The 15,152-nt window shown below is 38.3% G+C and overlaps 1 protein-coding gene across 5 annotated transcripts in view; it reads left to right on the top strand.

The window, feature by feature from the left end:
* Positions 1-15,152, top strand: part of LOC127444875 (activating transcription factor 7-interacting protein 1-like) — a 54,804-nt gene that overhangs the window by 18,200 nt on the left and 21,452 nt on the right. Inside the window, exon 1 of one of the 5 annotated variants that reach the window (XM_051704479.1) lies at positions 14,346-14,397. The exons of 3 other annotated variants lie outside the window; for them this stretch is intronic. The gene's annotated coding sequence lies outside the window, so the exon portion shown is untranslated. Of the gene's footprint in view, positions 1-14,345; positions 14,398-15,152 lie in introns of those variants that run through there. One more of the 5 variants, XM_051704481.1, reaches the window with a different exon arrangement.

Below are 15,152 nucleotides of genomic sequence, written 5' to 3'. Positions count from 1 at the left end.
TTCATTAATTTAATTACTTTTTAGTTTCGTTTGAAGTGCAGTTTGAATTCTGAAATATCTTAGGTTTAAGTTTATTGTGTTTCAATAAATGAATTTAATTTTTAAAGCAGATGCTCTACACATGTCTAAAGCATATAAAGTGATTAAACTCGTCTTAATCAACTCACCCTTTTTTTACAGAAACCATGATCCAGCTCATCACAACTTCAGATATAATCTGCATGCAAAATACTCAATAGTAAAATTCTTTTACATCTCTCGACTGAAACGTTTCTCCCCCTCATTCAAGTCCTCGGTCCACGCATGCACATCAGCTGCTCACTGATCAGCTGTTCTTAATATTATGTCAGAAAGAGGCGATTCTCAGTTCAGTGTACTGGTGACTCGCGAACTGCTGTGATCGACTCAATGTACTGTTGACGCGAGAGCTGCTGTCCTTGGATTGGTGTACTGTTGACTCAAGAACTGCTGAGAACGACTCGATATACTGTTGATGCGAGAGCTGCTGTCCCCGGATCAGTGTACTGTTGTCTCGAGAACTGTAGATTGTATCATCTTCATACGTTGATAAAATGGTAATACAGTCAAGTCATAAATATATTTCCAGTATGTTTTATTTGTTACACTTTCTGTTGTTCAGCGAAATACACCTTAAGCATACATTTCACCCCTTAATCACACATATGCTCAATGTCAGCAGCTTATCGGTTCTCAGTATGTCGGACACCTCCGAAAGAGGCGATTCTCAGTTCAGTGTACTGTTGACTTCAGAACTGTTGCGACTGGAGCGTTCAGTCCGATTTGTGAACTAGTTGGAGCGGTTCATTGCAAAGAAGAGTTGGCAAAAGCAGATATCACCAGTTCTAGGATCATATTACTTACAGTTATCGGCTAATTTAGATTTGGAGTGTCAGGCACATCCGACAGACAGGTTAAGATAGAGTAACAATGGATCAGTGTTGACTCGAGACGCAAACTGTTTCAAACGATTCAGTCCGATTTGGTGAACTGGTTCAAAAGAACGATTCGTTCACGAACTGGACATCACTAATCTTCTCTCTTCTGATGGCTGTAATCTATCATTCTCTGTTGTTTTTTTCTTTATATGGAAAGTTGTGGAAACTTAATGGTGCCATTTTATTTTGGATGTTAGAGTGAATGGGTAAGCAAAAATTGTATTCGGCATGGTCTCCCATTCACTACCATTCACTGCTATCGAAGTTTACTCTGCAATCATTTACTTCCACGTTACAAAACCCAGAAGTGTGAAATGTAGTCTGACACATTTGGTTATTCAACTATGCATAAAATACATTTTGCGTGTCTAGAAGCAGTTGCATTCATTTTATTTCTGGCCTTAAGTTGGTGATTTTTTTTTTTTCCACCGTTTTTTTTTTTCTTCAGTTACTTAGTTGTTCTAAATTCAAAGGGAGGGGGTGCATGCTCCAACATTTCTCAACAATTGGGTGTTAACAGCCCCAGAATCTCAACTTAATGGAGTTAATGGCCCTGCAAACTCTCTGACTACATCCAGCATGTTTGTTATTATCTGTGGCAGTCTGTGGGATGGGTCCTGCCTTGGCAGTGACCAATAAGTTGCTTCTCACACTGAAGAACTGACAAGCAATTGAGCACATACATGCATGTTCTTACAATAATTATACTTCAAAGGTCCGACAACGTGTGTGGTCAGGTAAACAGCTCAAACAGTGCTCTGTTATCGGGGTTGGGTCATAAACGGTTTCAGCAAAACAGATCGACACACGTAGAAATAGATTTTTACCCATCACCCCGATTTCGGGTTACATGTAAACACCTTTACCAGCATTCTTACTGGTTTATCCAATGTGTGCAAGTGTCGTGCACATTTCTGCTTATGTTTTGACGTCAAAAGCAGAGAATACCCCAATGATTTCAAGTCTCATGTAAACACAGTTTTCTTGTGTTGTCTGAATTTTTTTGAATAAGCAGATATTTAATAGTTATCAGTGTACTGGTATGCATGGAAATGCACTCGATGTACTGCTGAGATCTGCTTCAAACTTTCCTCTGCAAACACAAAGCACATATCACAAACATTACAACAATACCTCAATTATTATCTATGGTGACTTTGTAATCATGTGATTTTGTGGGGTTTGTCTAAACTTAAATGACCAATAAAGTAAGAATGCAGTCTGTGTTCTGCCTTCGCTTTTCTCACTGAAGCCGTGCATGAACGAATACTTTACGGGAAGGGGCAAACACACGTCGCACACATTCTATAAGTTGCATCCTAAAATGTTTACGTTTGTGTAGTACTCATGTTCCTGTTATGGCAAGCTTAAATTGATTTGATGCCAAAATGGGGCATTGCAATATGTGACAAGGAAAAGGAAAGAAATGTCAGTGTCAGTCATTTAATCTGTCACCACTGTTCCATTCTTAATCAGTGAGATTTAAGCAACAAAAGTCGGAAGGTGCAACATCCCGATTTCAAGTGTGCTAGTGAGACACTAGCTTTAAACGCACTTCATAAATGCTCAAGCGCATTACCAAGTTGCATCAAAGCCATACAACTAAAACAGGAACAGAACCACAGGAGCAGCACAGACCTGACATGTCATTTGAAAATCTTTACATTATCCAGATGACATAGAAGGAATAAGGACACCCCTGTGTCATATCACAGATTAGGTTGTGGGATATGAAGGCTTGAATGAACACACCTCTGCCCTGTTGAATTTGTGCAACCATGAAAATGGTAAAGTTGTGCAGTTTTGAAATTGTAAATGACATTACTGCTGGTCAGAACCTTGACTTAAGGTAGACAACCGAGGATTTTTTTTCTTGCTTAATTCACATGAATGGTGCAACTGCAGTTGCCTCGCTTGCTAGCAGCTGAGCTGGTGGCCATTTTGTGTTATTGCAGTGAAGAGCTGCAAGTATGAAATGGCAGAGTGGGGGATGGGCTCTTAAAGAAACCTTGCTGTAAATCTGGTTCTCAGTTGTAGCTGCAGTGTGCACAGTTTATTTTTGTTGTGCCGTTTTTTTTTTGGTTTTGTTCCAGTTATTCTAAAAGGATTTTCAGCACCAGTGCCTGAAAATGTTTCCCTTTCATGCACTTTTATGGCAATTTTGTGGTATTTGAAAGTAATAATATTTAATTACTCTGATAATAACGGAAAGATTATTATTTTTATTATAAAATGTATCTGGTATCTTGATCCATTGGTTAGTTTTTGAATACTTTACAAGAAACCTCCAAGTTCTGACCGACACATGAGAGAGATCTATGACATGTAAACTAGTCTCGACTGGTTGCAACCAGTTTCTGCCAGTCGTGTCTGTGAGCAGCTGGCTGTGCATACAGTAGCACTGGAAGTTGAAAGGTGTATTTTTTTTTTTCCCATAAAACATTTGTGTTGAAGGTTTTTAAGTTGTATTCAGGTTGTATTGATTTTACCAACAACCCCCTCTGTTTTAATACTACTTTGGGTTGTATTTCTGGCATGGATTAACTCCTAATGTTTGTCCACCCCTGGAATTTAGAGAATGGTATATTCCATTGCAGAGCATTTATGTTTCTACTTTGTACTCTTCGTTGTTTCAGGATTGGGGAGGAGCTTGGCAAATCTTTGTTTTTCATGTCAGCATTGTTTCTCATGTTAGTTTTTACAGTCTTCAAGCCATTGTAGTGATATGCATATTTATAGAAAAATATTTTTAAAAGACACATTTGTCGAACACAACTTACAAATAGGAATGATACCAACACAAGCAGTTAATTATAAGGAGCCAACAATATTATCAATGTCATAATATCGAATTTCAAAAATAGACCACAATATTATTAAGCTAGAGCGGAAATGTACAATATTTGCTAGAGGGCAATGTTTAAAATACTGTCATTAAAAAAAAAATAAAATAAAAAAAAAATGTCCTAGACCTAGCACCAGGCCTCTCTCTTTTTTTTCTTGAGGTACTTCTTTAGCAACAGCTACTGTTGTCATTATACCGCAATATTATGTATATGTGTTATTGTATACACTCGCTCCTGTATGTCATGAACAGTTTTATATGAACTGTTCCATATGCCCTTAGGGGATGTGAAATCTGAAGACTAACTTTGCTACTTGTTTATATAGGATAAGATATGCATGTGGGCTTTCATCTTGAGAGAGACAACCAAAAAAAAAAACAGTTGTTGGATGAACGGAGAGTAAAATATTTGCTTAAATTAATTTGCTTTTGGGAAGAACTTAATAAAGATTTTATATGATTCCCTTTTGACATTTTTGCATAGTCTGACCTTCCGCTATAGTTACGCCTATGTTCACAGTGTGGTATTGGTGTTCAGATGATTGAAATATTGCTGCCGTGACCAGCAATCTAACCAGCAGTCTGTGCGCAGGGAATGGTGAACCGATTCCAGCTGTTGTGCTGAAGGTTTGCACAGCGCTGTGCTCAGTTATACTAAATCTGTGAACACAGTGACACACTATAATTAGAAATCATTTTAAATGAATATTCAGGCAGTTTTGTCACCGTCCTTGTATTTAAAAGAAGGTTTTGCATCTCCACACCACTCTTTTTTAAAAAAAAATTTTTTTATAGTATGATCTGTCTTTTTTTATTTACATTTTGACTGGTGACTTTATATAGCAGAGGGGGAAGGGTAATTGTTCTCACTTATATGAATTTTACCAACACTAAAATGTAAGGACTTCTTTCCCTTTTGGATCTTATACTTTATTTTGTTTTCCTCACTGTATAATTAAATGTTATGGCTTTGCATTGGTTTAGAGTTTGCCTTGGTTTATTTAATTGTGGCTAGATCTTACAGGCTGTTCTGGTCACTGAGGATCAGGTGTGTTTCAGTGTGTTTTTGAGATACAATAGTTAGGACCCAGTAAAGTTACAACATTTTCTGATGTAGTTGAGTCCTCAAGCTTTTCAAAGAGACCTCTGCAAAGATGGTAGAGTCTAAACAACGCTCCCCTCCCCCATCCATTTACTCTTTTTGTGCTCTTTGAGGTAAGGTGGTTAGATGTGCTTGAGTTTCTGCACGACTAATCGTGGGCTAAGCTTGAGTATATTTGCACACATATATCGAAGGTAGGCGGCACAGATTGGAGATGTTGACAAGCTCAATGATGATTTGCAGACATGTCATACCTGTGACTAAGTGGACCTCTGTACAATGACCAGTAGTTAACGTCTGTTGGGAACTGATCCAGCTGTGACATTGAAGTTGGCTTGTTCCCCTCTCAGTTCTTATAATGGTATGGCCCAACTCGCCAGTAATTTTCCATTTTCTGCTATGCTGTTACTTGGTAGCACGAGGGTGGAGCTACACTGCAGTGTAACTGTGCTCCAATATAAATTTCTGCTAGTTTGATATTTTGAGATCAATCATGCTATTTTTGAACAGCTCTCAGTTAATTTTTTTTCAGGGCATGTAAACTTTAAATTTAACGATGTAAGAGAAAAAATTTAAATTAATTCAACTTAATAGAGAGCAATCATGTTTAGCTCTTGCAGTTATGTCCATACACATTATATTGCTTATTTTTCATTTCAATTATATAGGTGTATTTGTTAAAATAAATAATAATAGTAGCACCCCAATAAAATCCATGGTACAGTCCAAGCTCTGCCTTTCCCCCCACCCCTCCACCATGTGGCTCAGTTTTAGTGCTAGGCTGTTGATCGCACGGAGGCCAGTCACGCTTGCAAATTTATCCTCCAAGCAGAAGGTGGCCTGCATTTGAAGATTGCGGTGTAAGGTCACAGCTCTCTTCTGTTACTGTCTCCTGTTTTTACCTTGTTTATGTCTTTTCATTATAATCCTTCTGTGAAAGTGTGGTTTATGTACATTGTACTAATTTATACTAAATTGACTAAATGTAATACAATCGATGTGGGTTGTGCTTGCGATTTGTTTTAGTAATGACATGAAAGTGCTTGCGATTTGTTTTTTTTTAAAAATGAATACATATTTAGCTATTTAATATTTGATATTGACTACTGTCTAACATATATGCATTTTTAAGCAGTTGATTTTGTGGCTTGGGTACCGCAGTACCTCATCCTCTTGGAGATTTTCCCTCCAGCACAGTTTCGGTCCAACCTTCTAGGCCAACTCACCTGCTGATAATTTACTAGTGAAAATGAAGGACTTGGCTAGCTGGCTCTGGTGTTTATTTAGAGGTGGAACTAAACTGCACAAAGGAATGGGTAGGATTGAGCACTTTGTGTTAGCTACACTGTGTCTATGCTGGAAGCATTGAAGTTGCACGTCACCATGGACCAATTAGCTGTCAGCTGATTTCGAATGACAAGCTCTCGATTGATTTGATTCCAATTTCATTTCGGTTTCATTTTTCAGTTATAATGTCCATTTTGCTTCCATATAAAATAAATGATCTCGACTAGAGGTATATCGGTTTTACCGATTAATCGGGGCTGATAGTTGCGTTTTTTAACTATGGGCTGTCGGGAAAAAAAAAAAAGCTCCGAAAGTTTACAATTATTTTTGGATTAATTTCTCTGTGGCCAGCACTGGAGGGTTCTACAGTCTGAATTCCTTGGTTCTACAGTATAACGGTGCCCTCTATAGGTTAAATAAAAACAATCACTGACTCCGTGTGGAGTTTGCTAGCAGAGAGACAGTTGCTTCAGAGGCGTATTTGCATCGACAGAGAAAAGCCAAGTTATGTATAGAGTTATAGGTTATAAGTTACAAGTTATTATTGCATATAGTCATGGTACAATAGATCAGTCATTTAACACAACCAAAGGTGGTTTGTTAATTAATTTGGTAATAACTAATTGCTGCACTGGAGAACTTCTTTGCCGACAATGTGGAGAGGAGGCTAAAATTAGCTGTTCGAATGGTTAGAACAATGTTCCAAAGTCAACAATGTAAACTGCTTACCTTTCCTCTCAATTTGCCATTTTGAATAAAGTCCCAGTGCACATGGATATATAATTTATACAATGCCATTCTTAAATTACATTTAAAAAGACAAGACTTGAGTTTCATTCATTTCAGATGGCAAAGGCTTTGAAGAAAGTACCAGTGTAGGAGAAATTTACTGAAGGATCGGCCGATTTCCCCACCTCAGTTTTCGCAAAACCCACTATCGGTTGACCTCTAATCACGACTAATGCTGTAAATTATACAGGGAACCTTCTAACTTGGTACATTCCAAAAATATTAATTGTAAAAATTAACAACAGGGCCAAAAACTATGCAGTTCTATTGCATAAGAGATATTCAATGTAAGAGATATAATAATTAACACAACCAAACTAGAGTAAACTTTAATAGTAAAAGATTGATCTTGGGATTCTAAGATTTTATATCGGGATTGTTCAAATGAAGATTGCGATTAATCGGAAAGTCTATATTTTTACTCCACCCTACTAAAGAATAGAAACATCACTAGCTTGCTTTACTGTAATGGTCAGAAGTTATTTAAATAGCTTAAAGGTGCGTTTTAATTAAGCAGTTTATTTTTATGGAATGGTATGAATGGTAAGAAAATGTTCCTTCTCCCTGAAAGATATCACTGCGTGATAAATAAGTGTCCTGGGATATCTCACCGGTCTCTGTGACAACACTAGACTTTGTAAACCGCAAATAAAAATGTGTCTGTGGGCTGCAGACATGATTGGCCAATCAGAAGACTTTGATGTGCTTTCTGCCCGTCAGTCATTTTACACGTTCTCTTAGCGTAGTACTTTAAGCGGAACATTCAAATTTAATGTCATATTCAAATGCATAACAGTTGTCAGCTGAGGGCACTTTTTTTGCTACTGTTGTGTTTGGCAACCGTGAGATGACGCACTGCTGCTCTATTGTTTGGTTACGGTCTGAACGTTATCTTTGAAGAGCAGTGTTTTAGAAAGAGGGTGTGTGTCTAATTCAACGGCTTAGTCTCGTGGAAGTTCTAGAATGGCTAAAATTGAATAAATAAAATACATTTAATATTATTATGTTTTTATTATTTTTTATTTTAATATTTATTTCAGATGGACAGGGAAAATAAAGTTGCTGACTAAAGGCATCAGGCACTTCCAGTGTAGACTGCTTTGTTGATCATAATGGGAGTAGTTGCATATTTGTGATGCGACACAATGTGCCGCTCGTGTAGAGCTAACGTGCTTTTAGTTTTTTTATGGGAGCAATTTCAAAGTTTTCATTTTTAGACACTGCCGGAGAAAACGACTAAGTTTAACGTTTAGAGGCATTGCTGGCGTTTCATAACTGTCACTCGTCAAGCACAAAATGTTGAATGCGAGGACTGCTTGCATGGTTTAAATAAATTACTCTAAAAAGCACTCCATTAATACTCCAGTACCAGGATGAAGTGCAGCCAGAGGACCGAAGCAGGATTAGGAACCACAGGAGTAGCACAAACCTGACACGTAAATTGCAAACAACTTTGCTTTATTCAGAAGATCAAAGACAAAGGCTGACTCTGTCATTTCACAACAGGTTATGTTGTGGAATGAAAAGGCTTGATTGATTGGATAGACTTTGCTGAAGTTGCACAACCTTGACGATGGAGCAAGATCAAAAGATGCTTATTTAAAAAGCAAAAAAAAAAAATAAAAATCAACCCACAAGGGTCATTACTGCTGGGCGGAAACTTGTCGTAAGGAACCAGAGGAAGTCGTGTGTGGATAAACATGTTACATACGAGTTGAATATTAAATTAGACAACCCTTAAACCCTTTTCCCATTTAATTTACATTAAAGGTACAACTGCAGTTGTCTGGATTGCCAGCAGCTGAGCTGGTGGCCATTTTGTGTTATTGCAGTGCTGCAAGTATAAAATGGCAGAGTGGGGGAGGGGCTCTTAAAGAGACCTTGTAAATTTGGCTCCAAGTTGTAGCTGCAGTGCGCGCAGTCCACTTTTGTTGTGCTGTGTTTGATGGCACGAGTCACTGAAAAAGAATTTTAAGATCCAGTGCCTGAAATATCTTACATATCATGTACCTGCAGAGCAGTTTTTGTGGGTTTTGAAAATAATGTTTTATTTCTCAGACAGTGAGGAAGGAAACAAAAGATCAAAACATAAAATTAATCTGCTAGTTACTTTCTGATTGCTTCACTAGAAGCCTCAAAGTGTGTCAAACATGAAAGATCTATGAGATGTAACCAACAGCATAACCAGTCTCAACTGGTTTCTGCCGGTTTTTGCGAGTCAAGGCTGCAGTTAGCTAGCTGTGCAAATAATAGGATTGCAAAGAGTTATGGAGGTGAAGATGTGTCTAGGTTATGTTTGATGTACATATTTAATCAACAGCCCTCTTTGTTTTAACATTACCTCAGGTTTTATTTTCATCATGGATTAGCTCCTCCTAATGTTGTGCTCCCCTGGAATTTAGAGAATGGAATATTCCATTGCCGGGCAGCCACGTTTCTACTTCACATTTTTCTTTGTGTGTCAGGATGATGTTTGCAGGTTATTTTGAAAAAATAGAGCTTTAACTTTACAAGAATAAAACCATGTTTCGGTGGCCTACAGTTACTAACAAGAAAAACAAGGGATTTTTAACTGACCTAAAGTAATAGCTTCAGTTAAAATTTAGAAAGGATAGAGGACCTACACACCGCTACAGTTTGCAAACTAATACAGTATACTGCTATAAGTAGTGTGAAGCAACATAATTTCTCAGTGTTAGAATTAATCATGGGTATTTGGTCATCTTTCCACCTTGTCCAATAAGCACAGTAAATTGTAGTTTCTGAGGACAAAATTAAATCTCGTAGAGGAATACAACATCAAAAATGGATTTCCGTTAAAGATAACTTAAGATCTACTGGTCAGTTTACTTTTTCAAATACTCAGATCTTGATTTTTATGTTTGTTAGGTACAGCATTGTAAATGGTAATCACCTGGCTAATACATTATTCTAGTGAGTGATTTAGTGAGTGATTTAGCTGGCATCTGCTCCAAAAAGATCCAGATTCACTAGTACTGAGTGAATCAGAAGTAGAGTCAGATGCTAATTCAGTAACTATTCCAGCCAATTCACTGAGTGAGTCATTTAAATGATTCAACTTTAGACTGATTTATGAGTCTTTCTGACAGATTAATAAAAAGAACAGGCATATAGCAGCTTTTGTTTGGGAATTCGGCTACACTGGTCTTTCTTGCTGCGTATTTTTTGTTATGTGCAACCAGTGAGGACAGCGCAGTAGAACGATGGGTTGTCTATCTAGCCTTTGTATTTTTTTCCGATGCTATCACTTTAAACAGACTGCATTTCTTTTGCCATTGTGCTGTAGATTCAGCAGTGGCACATCGTCGCCTCTGTATAGCGGTGCAGGAAAACTGTGGCTACTTGTATATGCAGGCAAAAAGCATGTGGACTTTGATTCAGAGAAAGACAACCAAAAACAGCAAACCGTTAAAAACCTATGCTGAACACTATATGGAGAACAAAAATGTTGCTATTAAATAAGCATTTGCGAAGAGCTGAAGTTACACTAGTCCATCTTACCATTTTTGCAGAATCGTGTGCCTGTGTGGCAAAGATTGCTGTAGGACCTCACCTTACAGAACAAATATAATATATAGCATTTTGCAGCATTGAACAGCTCTGCTTGTGGTTGAGTAGTTCTTACTACTGAAATGGCTTTTTGGACACTAATAAAAATTCACACCTGGAGCTAGCATTTAGATGATTAAACAGTTGTGATTAACACAATTCTACACTTCCCCCCTTTTATCCATTTCACACATTTCCCCCCAAAATCATTGGTTCCTTGCTGCTCAACTCCAAACTCACTCTTGAAGTTGGCCATCAGATGATTGAAATACTGTTGCGACAAGCAGATTGAGTCTGTCCTCTGCATCGAAAGCTAGTGCTGTGCAGAAATTGGAGATCCGATTCCATCTGTTATGATAATGGTCAGCACAGCCCAATGTGCAGAGTTATATTAAAGGTACACTAAGTAATTCTAATCCAATACAGTTGTCAAATTCTGCAAATATCTCCTCACAGTCTGCTAGCCGTCCGTTCTGTGTGTGGGCTGAAAAAAAATGTAGTATTTGTACACGGCCCTGGCTCTGTAAATGGGACAAAAACAAAGTGGATCGCGCCGATCCACACAACACTACTCTAGCCAATCAGCAACAGGGGGTGGTTCTTGCGCGTGCACAGGATGGGGGGTGGGGGGCAGAGCGAGAGGGAAATTCATTAGAAGAGTGATGGCAAATCTGGCTGATGCGAACTTTCTAAACTCCAAGGAGGACAAATGGCTGAGAAACAGACCAAGAGAAAAAGGTCAGACGAATATAAACTAAAAAAAGGAGGATTATGATAAGTCGAGGGCTAGGAGCCGCGTCAACATCGGCGAGGCTTTTCAGCGGTGGAGAGACCTCCGAGAGGTAAAAGGCTTGAAGACGGATGCAGAAGTTGCTCTTTTTCTTCTCGATAGGTGGGTAACATAAATTTTGCTATGTTTCACAGAACCCACATATGCTGCTGTTGTGATGTTAGATTTAGTAACAGGAGAGTTCTGAGTGTCTGGAGCTGGTGTGCGTAAAACCGTCTCACATGCATGAATTTGGGGGGGGAGCTTTCAAAGGAGCACTGAAGGGAGGGGTGTGTTTTTTTTAGCAGTTGAGTTCGAATATCATCAGTGTTTCTCAGGAATCGCTGAGTGCACATTTAAATCTGTGAACACAGCGACACACTTCAGTTAAATGAATTTCAAATGTATAATTTAGGCAGCTTTTTTATGCTGCTCCTCCCTGTATTCAAAGGAAGTTTGGCATCTGTTTCACACCCCTCTTTTTCATAGTAGTACGATCCCTGCCTGTCTTTTTCCACCGTTTGAACTGTGCACATTTTGCAGTAGTGGGGGAGGGGTGAGTGTTCTCTCTTCCAGTAGTGAAAACTCACCCCATGAGTTTTAATTTAAGGACTTCATACTAGGGCTGTCACGATTATGAAATCTAGCTGATGATTAATTGTCAAACAAATAATTGCGATTATGACTATTGTCTGTTTTAGGGCTGTGACGATTAATTGTCTCGTTAAGGGCTTTCACGATTAATTGTCATAAAATTGTCATATTTTTGAAGGTGTGCTTTTATCTGTATGTGTGCTTCAACACCTTAAGAAGTCATTTTTACATATTTAACTTCAAATATATAAATCAAATAGTAAAATAGGGGGGCCTGGGTAGCTCAGTGGTAAAGACGCTGGCTACCACCCCTGGAGTTCGCTAGCTCGAATCCCAGGGCGTGCTGAGTGACTCCAGCCAGGTCTCCTAAGCAACCAAATTGGGCCGGTTGCTAGGGAGGGTAGAGTCACACGGGGTAATCTCCTCATGATCGCTAAAATGTGGTTCGTTCTTGGTGGGTCGCGTGGTGAGTTGGGCGTGGATGCTGCGGTGATAAGATGCGCGGGTTGACGATCTCGGACGTGGAGGCAACTGGGATTCGTCCTCTGCCACCTGGACTGGACTTAAAAGCACATTGGGAATTGGCCATTCCAAATTGGGAGAAAAAGGGGAAAAATCTCCCCCAAAAAAATAAATAAATAAAAAGACATGAGAAATAATGTATTAAATATCAAAATATTCCTTAAATACTCTTTTTGGTCAACTTTTGTTTTGGTCAATTTTACATTTTCAATTGTTTTTTGAACTCATAGATTTGATATTTTTTTAAATAAAAACTCAAATATAATTTGTATATATAATATTATTATATTTATATTATATTTTTATTATATTATGCAATAGCAAAAATGTATCTCCTAATTTCTTCACTTTCACACATTATTTTAATGCTCTGATTAAACTGATGAGCCCTTTGTGAAGCAAAACCTTTGAGATTTCGTTTAATCTTTTTATCATTCCACAGAAATAGAGCAAGCGTGTGTCTCCTCCTCTTTGTCACTGCGTGTCATTAACACAGCGTGTATGAACCAAGAACATTTGCCATTACACAATCATTTAAAGTGGAACTGGAGCGCTTTGCGTTCAGTATCAAAGTTTGTACTTGTTTGCTTCTATTTTCGCGGGAGTTTGGCACAAGCCTCTGCTTACAGTGTGCACATCAGCGTGCTTCACGTGCTCTTCAGGACAGGAGCTGGTTGACACACAAACGCGTGGTTCATGGCATTTAAACAGTATATTCGCTTAATTACCTTATTCGGTCATTCAAATGTGATTAGAATTTGAATGCCCAATAATCACGGTTGTCTCAAATAACCGCAGTTTGATCAAATAACCGCAATCAGAAAGTTATTTAATAATCGCGACTGGCCTACTGCAAACCTTTTCTCTTTTCATACTTGACTTTTTGTGTGCAGACTTTTCCCCTGACTGCATTGAATGTAATCACTTTACAGTGATCTTCTGGAGTTTGGTATGATTTGTTTAAATGTGGCAATGTCTTACAGGCTGTTCTGGTCACTAAGGATAGTTTTTACTTGAGTTTCACTCTGCTTTTAAAATATACAATTGTTAGGACTATGTGAATGTTACAACACTGTTTTCTGGTGTAGGAGTTAACGCATTTCAAAAACACCTCCGCAAACGTGGTAGAGTCCCAAGCAAAGTTCCCCTCCCCCTTCCATTTAGGATACTAATTGTGTGCTTTCTGAGGTAAGGTGGCTAGCTGTACTTGCGTGCTCTCATGAAAAATCATGGGCTAAGCCTGAGAACTGCTCTATTAAAGATTCGTCTCCTTGATTTGTATTATTCGAACACTGTATATTTGTGCATGATTAGAGGAGACCTTGACAAGCTTATTGCTGCTTGGCAGACATGTCAGACCTCTGACCAGGTGAACCTTAGATGAAAACTGACCAGTAGTTTGTGTCTTTTGGGAACTCAGACAATTGTGACATGCAAGTTAGTGTCCCCCTCTCAGTTCTTACAATGGTATGGGCCATACTCTCCAGTAATTTTCCATCCTCTGCTCTGCTGTTACTTGGCAAGAGGGTGGAGCTACACTGCAGTGTGACTGTGCTGCACAACTAATTTCAGCTAGCTTAATATGTTGAGACCTCATATATTTCTGTCAGATCTTGATTTCAATTCTGTTTCAGAGCATGTCTACTTTAAAGTTAATGCTATAAGAAAACATGAATTCTGAAGAAATTTAATGAATTCAGATTAAAAGAGAATAATTGTGTTTTGTCTCTTTCAGTTATGTACAGTACCGCTCATTTTTCAATGTCAAGTATATGAGCGTATTTGTTGAAACAAATAATTAATCGAAGCACCCCTGCAAAATCCATGGTACAGTCTTAGCTCTGCCCCTCCCCCATCTTTGCTCAGTTTTTGTGCTAGGCTGTTGATCGCACGGAGGCTAGTCATGCTTGCAAATTTCTCCTCCAAGCAGAAGGTGGCCTGCATTTGAGGAAAGAGGTGTAAGGTCACAGCTCTCTGTCTTCTGTTACTGTCTCATATTTAACCTTATTTATGTCTTTTCATTAGAATCCTTCTGTGAAAGTGTGGTTGGTTTTACTAGATGTACTAAATGTAACTAAATGTGATGGTTTTCGCAGTGGGTAGGGCGCTTGCGTTTAGTTTTTAGCATTAGCTAAATTTAGAAATTGCTAGCTAAACGTGTTCATTCAAAAAACGCTGTGTAATGTGTTCTTTTGACAAGTGGCGAGTATATGTGTTAAAACTGATTTTTTTTTTAAACCAGCATAATATGGTGCAGAGGTACTCTATCTTGCTCTGGAGATTTTACTTTAAGCAGAGTTGAAGTCCAACCCTCTTTTACCTCACCTGCTGGGTCCTTGATTAGCTGGTTCAGGTGTGTTTGATTTAACTTGGAACAAAGCAATGCTCAAAGTGTACCTTTGTGTTAGCGCTTATGTGGTTTGACTTTTTGTTGTTAATATCAAGATTTTCATTATCTGTCAATTTTTTATATTTGCATAAAATAATGGATTTACTCATTTCTAAAATAAATGGATATAAAATAGTTAGCTGAACTGTACTCCATTAATAAAAAGACATGGCTGCAGTTACATGACTTGGTACCTTGTCGAATGTAAAGACTGCCTGCATGGGTTGAAGCTTACCCTTTTAAAGTGCTTTATAAACCCACCAATGCATTAAAAGAACAATGTGAAACCAGAAGACTGAAGCATGATCAGATAGCTCAGTGGAACCACA

Source organism: Myxocyprinus asiaticus, chromosome 8 (genome assembly GCF_019703515.2).
Source record: "Myxocyprinus asiaticus isolate MX2 ecotype Aquarium Trade chromosome 8, UBuf_Myxa_2, whole genome shotgun sequence".
Classification (NCBI taxonomy): Eukaryota; Metazoa; Chordata; class Actinopteri; order Cypriniformes; family Catostomidae; genus Myxocyprinus; species Myxocyprinus asiaticus.
The sequence above is the reverse complement of the archived record's forward strand: the minus strand, read 5'-3'. Positions and strand labels throughout refer to the sequence as shown.